We start from the raw sequence: 12,097 nt of genomic DNA, 5'->3' as shown, positions 1-12,097 counted from the left end.
GCTGTCCCCAACTCTTTGAGTTAATGATTAATTTCTTTTAATTTTCTAAGGTCCTTTATGCTAATAATGAAAAATAAAAAACGAGAGGACTGAACCTGGTAAAAGTAGGACCAAGACCTTAGAAAGAGGAAACCTTTTAAAAGAATAAGGTCATTCTTCCTCTTAGGCAGTGGGAAAAGAGGAAAAGGATACTCACAAATGATGGTCTTGGTTTTTCTAGGGAATAATGAATCTAGGTTCTGCACTGAGAATAAATGTTGGGATGGGGCTGCTAGTTCAAGGAAAGGGGAATTAGTACTGACGAAGTAAATATGGCTGAAGGTCAAAGGAATTAAGTTACTAGGGATAGTGCAGCTAAAATGGTTGACAAAAGGGTTTAGGCAGATAAGAGAAGGTAGGAAATAACTGATAAACTATGAGAACAAAGACTGGAGGTCACTCTGAGAACAAACTACAGATTCAGTGGGAGTGGGAGAGGTGGAAGAGTACGTGGCTGTGGGTAGAGAAGGAAACTCACAATCCAAAATTTTGCAGGTGGAGTAATTTCATCTGATGATTGGCTTCAACGTGTGGCTACATCTGTGTGTTCCTGATATAGAGTAAAGTTGAAGATGACTGAAAAAGAGGGATGAGAAATTGTGAGGTCAGCGTGCTAACTGAGTCATTATTATGAATGGTGAAATTGTTAGGCTGATGCAGGACATGGGGATAGTTCCAAGGCTGACAGAGTTTCAGAAACACAGTTGGGCAGGGCTATCCCAGGCAGGGCCAGATTTATGCAAATAACAAGGCAGGCAAAGCTTGTCTTTGACAGTTATCACCTTTGTTCTGTAGCATTTTCCCTAGCTTTGTTCATTTACTCTCAAATAACCTCAGTGTCTTCATGTTGCCCCCTCACTGTACAGGCTCCCCACCCTCTGCTTCTGACATATTTAAAAATCCCAAGCAGTCACAAAGCACAAATGGAAAGTTCTCAATTAATAGTCACTTTCCCCTCCTTATCTTCGCATTTTGACAGGGCTTTCTAATTATAAACTCTTATCCTGAAAGTAGTTGTTTCAGGATTAGTACCCTACAGAGGTATCTGCAAAGCCCTGTAATTCCAGCCAAAGGGAGAACGGCTCTTACTGTTCTGAAAAATCTTTCTCCAATATTGATTCATTCTTTTAGCCTAGGATTTTAACCAACCCCACAAAATGTGAGTTTCTTAGCAGTTAGGGCTGGGCTTAGCCAATAAAAAGATATCCACAAAAGAACTCAGTCTTTAGCTTTCCTGAAGTGTATAAGGCAGGCTAGTGTGCTGCGAGATATTGATCTCTTCTATCTGCTCTCTATGTCAGAGAAGTATCATCATTTTCAGTATACTCTAATACAAAAAGGATGGGAAAGCATTGACGTAGGAGACACTCACTAATGATAGCTGTTGGCATTTACTGGGCACCTATTATGTGCTAAGAACTTAATGTATTTAACTCATTTAACCCTTGCAGCACTCTTGTTAAGTTGGTACCATTATTCTCATTTGGTTGATGAAGAAACTGAGAAGACCTGTGTAAGGTCACATACATGGGAAGTGGCAGCAGCAGGATTCAAACAGAAGCAATTTGGAACCAGAAGCTACACTTAACCACTAAGTTGCCCCTAAATAAATGTTTGCTAGCTCTAAATAAAAATTTTAATCTAACAATATTTTAAAACAAACTCATATAAAATTAACACCCCCGTAAATGGCACAGCTAGAATACAGTGCAGTCACACTCTGCAGGTTAGATACAGGATGACAGGGAGCAGGGAGCAGCAAGAGCTGAACACAACGGAGCTTTGTCTCTCTTACAGCACCATCCCCAAGCTTGCCTGTGACTCCTTTAGCAGCAGACACATAGCAGGCCCACTTTTCTGTCTTTTAAAAATTATCCCATCAACTAAGAGATCATAGTTTGGTCTGTGTTTTACTTTAAATCCCCAATATAATGAAGAACCTTTTAATTGTTAATTTATGGGTATTATTTGTTTAAGTACATTAAGCCATTATTGCCTGCATCTCTTCCACAAAAGGGTCTGGCTTTGGGTGTGTTTCTTTACACACACACACACACACACACACACACACACACACACACACACACACCCCTTATCTTTTAAGCATCTCATCTTGCTTTGGGGAAAAAAAAATAGATCAAACTGAGCCTGAAGGTCCATTTTCCAGTCTAGGGGTGGGGAAGAGGGTGTTTGTACTGAAATTGGTTTTTACTCGGTATTTTTATCACAGATTGGGAGGTACAAACCGCAAGAAAAACTAGTTTCTTGGCGTGTCATCAATTCTGGGGTTCACTGATCACTCAAAACTCATTTACTAATTTAAAAACATATATCGTGGCAAGGTTCGTTTACATAAGACTTGGACCGAAGCCGGCGCCGCCACAATCTGCGGTCATCTCGTGTGGAGTCATGGCCACCGAGCCCTGCACTTTTCGCGAGGAGCTCCCACGCCTCCCTGGTCCCCAAGGACGCCCAGCGGTCCCTCGGGGAAGGCCTTGAAGGGAGGCCGAAAGGGCCGCGGCAACAATAGACGGCGACAGGCGCTGGCAGCACCCGGGCTTCAGTTCACGACCCCGTTATTCCACGGAAGAATGGAACATTCCACTCCTTCCGCCCGCAGTGGGGAGGTGGGGGGAACCCTTCGATCTCGTCTGGGAGAGGCGACGCGGGCGCAGCCACCGGAATCCGGGACGCCGGGAACCGCGTTACGGGAATCGCAGCCGCTCGGAGTGCCGCCCACTCGTTTTCGGGCGGCCGCTGAGCCAATGACGGGGCGCGCTGGGTCTCTCGGGGACCAATCAGCGTAAGGATCCCAAGTCCGAGGGGCGGGGCGTGACGGGGCGCCGCGGGGCGGAGTCAGGGGGCGCATCGCCTGCGGGAGGAGGGCAGCGTGCAGCGTCTGCTGGGAAGAGCCGGGAGCCAGCCGGACCCGGGACGAGGCACCGACAGGCCGCGGAGTAGCTAGGGGGACGCCCGGGCGCAGCTGCGCTGGGGGCCGTGCCGCGGCTGGTAGCCAACTGGCCCGGCCCGGCCCGGCCCGGCCCAGGGACGAGAGGGACGTGCGCTGTGAGACGCGGAGGAGCGAGGCGCCTCGGCCTGAGGTAAGGAGGGCCGGTGGCCGAGTTGAAGGGCCGTGTAGCGGAAGGGTAAGGGCTGGGTCGGGGCAGACGGGCCAGGGGACCTAGCCCTCGAGGGGGCCACCTTTCCACGGGAGAGGGGCACCCCCCGGCGGCGGCGCGCGCCCCAAACTTGTTACCCTAGCCTGGAAATCCCCACATTCCTTCCTCTCCCCGTTCCCATACCTCCGAATTTGATATCCACAACGTTGTCACCTAGATTTCTCCACCCTAAGTACAAACCTCACCTCCCACACCACACACACACACGCGCGCACACACACACACACACACACAGGCACAAACCTTTCTTAAGCCCCCGCCCCCAAACGCGATTCTGAGTCGTACCCCTTTTTAGTTACCAAATCCGTACCCCTTTTTAGTTACCAAATCCCCTCTTTTCCCCGGCCCCCTTTCCATCTCCCTTTAAATTCCACTAGCCTCGCACTTGGCCCTTCGTTTTCTGCCCGGAGGTCAGTTTTCCTTCCCTAAAGCCATCTTTTCGTCTTTAAATTGTAACGTTTCAGCATTGCTGAAAGTTCACACCATACTTTAAAAAGCCCTGACTGACGTCCCTTTTCTTCTGGTCGTTACACGTTCCGGGCCGCATGATCCCACAAACCACTGTATCCTAAAGGCGCCGAGTTGTCTTGAAAATTTCACCCCCTCCCCCAAGCTTAGAGGTTTTTCCAAGCAACAGGGTTCTGTTTTTCAGTTTATTTTCCAAACTGAAAAAATACCACAGCTTAAAAGTGAGGCTTGCCACTTTTATTCTTTCCCTTTTTTCTTCAGAAGGAAACCCATTTCGGTTTGATTTGTGTAGTATTGGGCGTTTAAGTGATTATACTGCGTTAAAATAATTAATTGTTAGAATGCTAGGATGAATATTCTGAAAGATTAGAGTGTTTGGTTTAGTCAGTGCTGTAAACAAACTCTTTAGACTGTGTGACTGCCAGCTTCAAGTTGGAACAACTCTTAATTTGAAATTACTGACTCAGATCATCATATGAGCCGTTCGCCATTATCCTAATTTCTTAAATTCATGTTAATTCCTATTTGGAAGTATTTTTGAACTATAAACTGGAATTCTGCATTTATAGGACCACTTGGTATTAAGGTAAATTGTGCTTTACAGCTGTTTCTCTTTGAGGGTAATTTTGAACACTTGTTTTTAATCACAGGTGGAAGGAAAAAGTTACAGGATGGAGAAAGTGTCAGAAAAGGAGGATAAGTTTTGTAGCAGAATTTTTCCCTCATCCCAATTCTGTATTATTGACAATACTATACATGTTTAATTTTCTCAGAGGTAATTTAGAGTATTGTAAATACACAGCTTACTTAATATGTTTTCTTATGTAATAAAAAAAAGTGTATAGTCACTTATGATCGCTCTGTTTTCAATTTATTTAGTATTTTTCCAAGGGAATTTGCACTTCAATTAAACGTTAGGGTGGATGTTGATTGTCATATACCTGTACAGTACCCACTTTATAGAGAAGGAAACAAGCTCAGAGTCCCTGTGAAACCTAGATCTATGTAAATCCAAATCCTGTACTCCCAATCCATCATTTCATCATGCTGATACATTTTTCATAGAGGATCCACTGCTACAATTTGGTTTAGAAATTTAAGGACTCCTCATAACTCCTCTGCAGGGAGAATTTTTTCCCCCAGAAGCTAGCAATTTATTTTAATGGGAGTCAGAATTCCCTGGCGCTAATACATTTGCAGCTTGGCTCCTAGAGAAGCATGGAATGTTCACACAGTCTTCTCCATATCTTTGATTGCAAAGGCATTTTGATTAGAGTTGAAGTTTCTACTGAGCTTTATTATTTTACATAATGAATACTAAGCAGTTAGTACTTGCTGTAGAAACTCAGAAAGATGCATGAGATGTTGTCAGGACCTTCAGAGAGTTTTCAGAAATTGGGTTGACAATTGTTTTGTGAAAAATTATAAGGATGAAGGCAGTTTTAATTAAATGCAGAGTGATGCAGAAGATGCTATAGATATTTAAATTAGGGAGTAGTCATTTAAGGGTTGGAATGATCAAAGAATTTACTAGAGGTCAGCCTTGAAACCAGGTAGGATTTGGAAAAAGGGAAAAATGAAGGGAGCCCATTCCAAATAGAGGTCTATGCAGAAAGGGTCAGAAATAACCATGGTATATATGAATTCTAATAACCAATACACGTGTAATGCTTATCTTGTGTTGTTGTTTTGAGCACTTTGCTTTTAATAATTCATTTAATCCTTATAGCCCTATGAAGTAGATCTTATTATCCTCCTTTTATAAAAAAGGAAGCCGAGGCACAGAGAGGTTAATTCAACTTGCCCGGTGCCACACGGCTAATAAGTGATAGATCCAAAATGTATACCTAGACAGCCTGGCTTCAGAATCTGAGCTCCTATCCATGACACATACACTGCCTCTTCAGATAGTATACTTGAGTGACAGTAGCTAGAATAATATGGCCACACCAGAATATCTTTTAAAACCCATTCTTAATTGTCCACTGTGTGCCTCTGAGCACGTTAGATTCTCAGGATATCAAGACATATAAATGAATAATTACAATACAGTGTTATGAATTCTATTAGGAAACTATATACAAGTGCATTGGGAGCAAAGATGTTTGTGGGAGTGGGGGAAAATTCCACAGAAGAGATGATGTTTCATCTGAGTTATAGACAGTGCAAAGCAGAGTTTGGGAAAGGACTTTCTAAAAGCAAAGAATAGCATACATAGAAGCACAAATTCTGAAATAAAGTGTGTTAAAGCTTAGTCGTCGTCTTGGCTTGAGCTTAAAGTCTGTAAGGGGTGGCTAGTAGGGTATGGTAAAAGGTAAGATCCAGTTGTGTATGGCATGATGAAGTCAAGTAAAATGAAGAGCTTAAATATTTTCTTTGCATTTGGGAAACTACAAAAATAACTTCAGCATGATCAGAGTAGAAACCAGATTGCTTGCTGTTCTTTCTAGAGCTTGAAGGCCAAATCTGAGTAGAGGTTTGTTTTTTTATATATTTAAATATTGTAGAAGATAGATTGGAAAGCACAGTGTAACTGAATTTTTAGATTCTTAAATAGCTAAAATATTTGGCATTATTAGTCACCCTTTAAAACGCTTTTGAGGAAAAGTGACAAATTTAAAGTGTTTTAGATTCATCCACGAGTAATGTTCAGGATGATTTGGAGGGAAGAAAGAGGCCAGAAGCAGGAAGGCAGTTATAAGTATTGAGGTGATCAGTGCCTAAATTAGGTTGGTCTTGGCAGATGGTGAAAAAGAAATGACAAATGGGAAAGATTATGAAAGAAGACGGAATAAGATTTGTAACTGAGAAAAGCTAGAGTGTAATGGATAGGTAAGGAATAATGATGGACCCCATTGACTTAGGCAATTAAGAAAGGTAAATGTTTTTAGATAGGGAAAAAAGATAAGTAATGTGATTTTTTTTTAAAAGGTGTGCATTTATGTCTTTATGTGTGCATGAGAATGTGTGTATGTTTATATTGTTTTTAGACCTGTTAAACTTATTTGCATCAGAGGCAGAATATCCAAGATAATAACATTTCACTGAAGTTTTAGGAAAGGTCTCAATCAGAATGTTTGAAATTATTTTGTTTGAAGGTAGTGATTGAAGTCATACATTTTCAAAGAAGTTGGTAATTTGAAAGAATAGTAAATGGCAAATACTTTTGGCTACACTCATAGCCAGGAGATAAAACCTAGCAGAGAATTCAGTGATGAGACAGTAGAGGAGATAAAGGAAAGAAATTCAGCCACATGGTATGGTTACATAGAAACCAAGAGATAGGAGAAATTCAAGAAGCAGAGATGATCAGCAATGAGAAAAGCTTCAGAAGCACTTGTGATGTTGTCACAACGGCTGTAGTCTCTTTTTAAATTTTATATCTAGTATATCTTAGGGAGATTTCTTGAGAAATGTTATGAATAAGAGGGCTCTCATCTCTTGAAATTTGGCCATAGTATAGATTATTGTTTTAAAGCTGAATGTATACATACCCATAGCAGGAGCTTCATTCCTTTCAGCACAATACATCTTTTACGCTGTTAAAATTTGAATTGTCTGCCTCCAAATTTTCATTTGCTTCTGAAGTTAATCAGTTTCATTGTTTTCATTACTTCTGAATAGTGCATTTCATATTGGTCTTCTGTTTTTGTTTGGATGTTCTGTTTTATGTGTCTCTCTTAACGCCAAGTAGTTTCAGGTAGCACAACTCTGGTTTTAGACTGGCATGCGCTGGGATTCTGTCATTGGTAGTCTACAGCTATAGAGTAAAAGATGATGTATAGCTTGTGTTTATGCTGTTTTCTCTGTCCAGATAACCTTTACTCATTTCATGATGGGCTGTCCTGGGCCCTGTCTGAACTGGGTTTTCTCTATGCTCCTGTTGCACTCTGCGTATTCTACCCCTCTAAACTTTGAACTACTTACGGGCAAGAACTGTTTATTTGGCTTCAACTGTATTTGTAATGTTTTATTTCTTAGGCTGTGGTGAGAACACGGATGGTCACCAAAGTACTTTTTAAACTTTTTTGTATGTCTTAAACAGTCAGTGATAATTTGTAAAAGGCCTTTTCTAACTCTAAGGTCATAAACCTACTCTGTATTTTCTTCCAGCAGTCCTGCAATTTTGTTTTTCATTAATCAATCTGGAGTCTATGTGTCAGTGATGAAGTAGGGCTGTTTATTTTTTTGTTTGTGGAGCCAGTTGTCCAAATACTATTTATTGAATAGTCCTTTATTTCCTCGGTAATATGAGATGTCTTTTTTTCCCATAATATATTAAATTCTTATATATACATGGGTCTGTTTCTGGACTTTTTGTTTTGTACTTGATTTAATTGTCTATTGCTGTCAGTGCCGAGCTTTACTTGCTGTAACTTTATAGTATGTCTTAATAGGTGGTACATCAAGTATTGTGTTTACTCTTTTTGAAAATTGGCTTTTGGCTATTCTCTAATATTTTATGTGAAGTTTTAAATTGGTTTGTAAAGTTTCATAGTAAACCACTTTGCAATTTGGATTAAAATTGTATTGCATTAATGTCGTAATTTGTGAAGAACTGATGCTCTATATAGTGAACCTTTTAGAAAAGTTTTGTAGTTTTCTCCATAAACTTCTCTCATAGTTCTGATGTGATTTTTTTTCCCTAGATGTATTAGTTTTTGATATGATTGTGAATAGGATTTTTTCTATCCCATTTTCTAATTGGTTATTATTGGTATATAGGAGAGGGGTATTTTGATGATCTTTCATTCAGCTATTATGCTAAAGTCTCAGTAGTCTTAATAGTTTGTAGTTTGATTCTTTTTGTTGATAGGTGATCATGTCATCTACAAGTTTTTCTTTTTCCATTTTAATATATCATTTATTTGGTTTTTTTTTAAATATTTTTGTTTAAGCCCTCTAGAACAATGTTGAATAAGAGATGACTTCAAGCTTCTTGTTTGAATCCTGACTTTAATAGGAATACTTCTCATTTTTATCTTTAAATAAGATGTTTACTATAGGTTTCTGATAAAGTACTGTGGCAGCAAGAGCTGCAGTGATAACGGCTGTTACCATTTATTGAGTATATAGTATGAGGCAGATTGAGTCTAAGCGCTTTATGTGTAGTGACTTATTTAATCTTGACAGAAGTCCTCTGTAGTATATGGATAGGTGGTGGTGTTACCTTCATTTTTACAGACAAGAAAAATGAAAGTGAACCATATTAAATAACTTGCCTACGATGTTTTATTAAAAATAGAGGAGCTGGGATTTGAATACAGGCAGTCTGATTACAGAGTCCATCCTCTTCTTTGTTATATACTTCATCAAGATAAGGATGGTCTCTTTCAGTCTTAGTTTTCTGACACTTCGTTGTTATTTTAAAATTTTAAAGGAACAATGTTGAATGTTGTCAGATACTTTTTAAGCATCTAGTGGAATAATTGTGTAGTTTTCTTTAATCTGTTAATAAATATACTGGATAACATTAGTGTCTTTTCTCCTGTGGAACCACACTTGTGTTTTTAGGCAAAATACTTAGTATTTATGGGGGGTTTTGTTTGTTTGCTTTCAAATACATTGGTAGAACAAATTTGTGCTTTAATTCAGCTTTTTCACCAACTCATAATAGTGTGACAATAGTTTTATTGTGTAATCCTTGTTTGATTTGGTATCCAAATGACTATGCTACTTGTACTTCCGGCCAAAATGGGATTACAAGATTAAGATTTACTCTCCTGTCTGAACAACCATGAAACAGAAAAAAAAATACATAAAACAATGATAAGACATTGGACACTGGATGATGAAAGCAGGGATCTTGAGATGAGAAACAAATGAGGTGGGACCCTGTGATTGAACTAGCCTACTGCCAACTGTTACAACTGTGTTCTACATGTTCAAAAAGTTAAATAGAGTTATAGAAGTTATGAAGAAGACTCAAATTAAACTTCTAGAGATGAAAAGTACACTAGTTAGGGTTAATGGCAGATTAGGCATTGCAGAGGAAAAGGTTAGTAAACTTAAAAGACACAACAGTAGAAATTATCATTAAAAAAACTGAGAAAAAAAGAAAAAAATGAGCTGATCATCAGTGCGCTGCAGGACTACTTAAAGCACCCTGATACACATGTTATTGGAATCCGCAAAAAAGGATGGGAGCAAGAGGGGCAGACAAAAATAGATTTAAAGAAATAATGGCCAGAAGTTTTCCAGAATTGATAAAAACTATAAACCAGTTCCAAGAAACTCAACAAGCTCTAAGCACAGAAAACATGATGAAAACTACACCAAGGTGCACCACAATCAGATTTCTGAAAACTAGTGATAAAACTAGTTATAAAAAATTTATGTGTATCCAGCGGGGAAAAATAGACCTTTTATACAAAAGAACAAAAATAAGCCTAATAACAGATTTCTTATTGGGAACAATGCAAGTGAGAAGTTAGTGGAGCTACATTTTTTAAGTACTGAAAGATCAATTGAGAATTTATATGCGATGAAAATATCTATTAAAATGATAACGAATTTTTAAAATTTGAATTAAAAACATTTTAAATAGTTGATACTCAGTTAATATAATATAGATAAGACTAGCGTTTTGCAAATTTATTCATAGTAACACTGTATTTTGTATGACATGATGTAAAAGATACCCATATTGAAATTTGCCCCATCCTGATCCCTGCTCAGCTTCTTTATTCAGCAAGTATCACTTTGCCTTCTATTTGTCAGTTGTAGTTCATCTAGTATTCTGCAGTTGTAATAGTAATGTTACTATAGTAACAAAGTTTATACTGATAATCTTCCTCGTACACAGTGTAAACCTGAATTTATTATTCATGCTTTTTTCATTCTATCCTAATTTTTATCAAGTCAAAAAGAAAAAACTCAAAAATCACAATCCATAGGAATAAAATAATTTATAAAGGGCTAACCTATTAAATATTTATCAATTATAACCACTGCTTTTTCTCCCACTTGAGAAAATCTGTGATAATTAAGGTAAATGAGAATGAACAGCTGTAAGGATAATCTTGGATTTGTTCTTATTTTTTAGCTAAATCACTCATAAATTTTGTTACTTATAGTAGTGAATTACTTATGATGCATCTTGTAACTCCTTTCAACACATTATTATGTTGAAATCACCATAGTTGAATTGCTGCTGGGTAGAACAACCACTCAGTTCTTGGAATAAACCTTTCCTATATCTGTGGTTAGTAGTCATGTTTTGATTTCATAGAAGCTTTGAAGATAACATGTAGATTTGAAGGAAAATCAGTATATGCAATATGTGTTTATAATATATGCATAGAAATTCTGCAAGAGATGAGAAAGGATAGTGCCAATAATAAAATTTAAAATTGAATATTTATTGTCAACACAATGAAAGAAGGGGAAAAATAAGCAGAGTAATGCCAGTTCTGTCAATTTTAAAACAAGCCCCCAGATGAAGTGGATTGTATTACGTGTAGTATTTTAGATAGTACTATTGTGTCTCCATCTCTTAGGTTTGGACTATGAAATCAAGTTCCTTGACAAATACTCCTTTATCACATCTCAATGACAGTCCTTAAAAAATGAGGAAATATTACTTTCTAACTGTTAAAATATGAAACCTACCTTTGCCTGTTTTCCTTTTACTTATGTTTAATGGCACTACTCAGATAAATCTAATTGCTTTGAAGTAATCATAAATAACCTTCATGGGACCTCTTGTTTCAGAGTTTTGTTGTAAGACTGTAGCGCATAGAAAGATTGCCAGTTTTCAGAACTATAAAGAAACCTCTCTGCAATGTGAACAAGGTAGGGTGGGTGGTCAGGATGACATGACCACATACTCCTCTACCAACGTGCTCAGGCTGTTTTTTGTTCTGTTGTTTTGATGAACAGTTGAATGATATTTTGGATTTCTCTAAGACTAAAGTTGGGAAGTAAGGAATAAAGCAGATAGAAGAAAATGGTTCCTGCAACTTAGTTCTTTTAAGCCCTTCCCTGAGACAGTCTATAAACAATTCATTATCCAATAATTTTTGTTACAGATTGACTGTTACGCATTTAGGTAGTATAAAAGTCAAGTTAGTATTTATATTTAGTAAAATAATACTTTGTTCCAAATATAAGACTATGAAGCCCTCATCAAGAAGTTAGTAGTTCTATATGGGAGAGAAAGTTTACACCTTAAATATTTTTAAATTTAAATTATATTTATTTCTGATTAAGTACAAAAGGGTACAACATTGGAAAGGTACAAGGAGTATATGGTAGAGAGTCTTCCTCCCACCCTAGTGTCTCAAACCCCCAGTGGCAGCCAGTATTTGAATTTTTATCCTTCTAGAGATACTTTATCACATAAAAGGGAATGAGTATGTGTATTGTCTTTTATTGTTGTTTTTGCCCACAATAATAAATACACTGTTCTG

General features: G+C 38.2%; 1 protein-coding gene across 1 annotated transcript in view; it reads left to right on the top strand.

The window, feature by feature from the left end:
- Window positions 1-2,937: 2,937 nt before the first annotated feature.
- The window catches only part of IL6ST (interleukin 6 cytokine family signal transducer), a 50,827-nt gene continuing 41,667 nt past the window's right edge, over window positions 2,938-12,097 (top strand). Inside the window, exon 1 of the mRNA XM_010966279.3 lies at window positions 2,938-3,140. The gene's annotated coding sequence lies outside the window, so the exon portion shown is untranslated. The remainder of the gene's footprint in view (window positions 3,141-12,097) is intronic.

The sequence above is a fragment of the Camelus bactrianus genome, chromosome 3, assembly GCF_048773025.1.
Source record: "Camelus bactrianus isolate YW-2024 breed Bactrian camel chromosome 3, ASM4877302v1, whole genome shotgun sequence".
Lineage (NCBI taxonomy): Eukaryota > Metazoa > Chordata > Mammalia > Artiodactyla > Camelidae > Camelus > Camelus bactrianus.
Note: the sequence above shows the minus strand (reverse complement) of the source record. Positions and strands in the feature narration are given on the sequence as shown.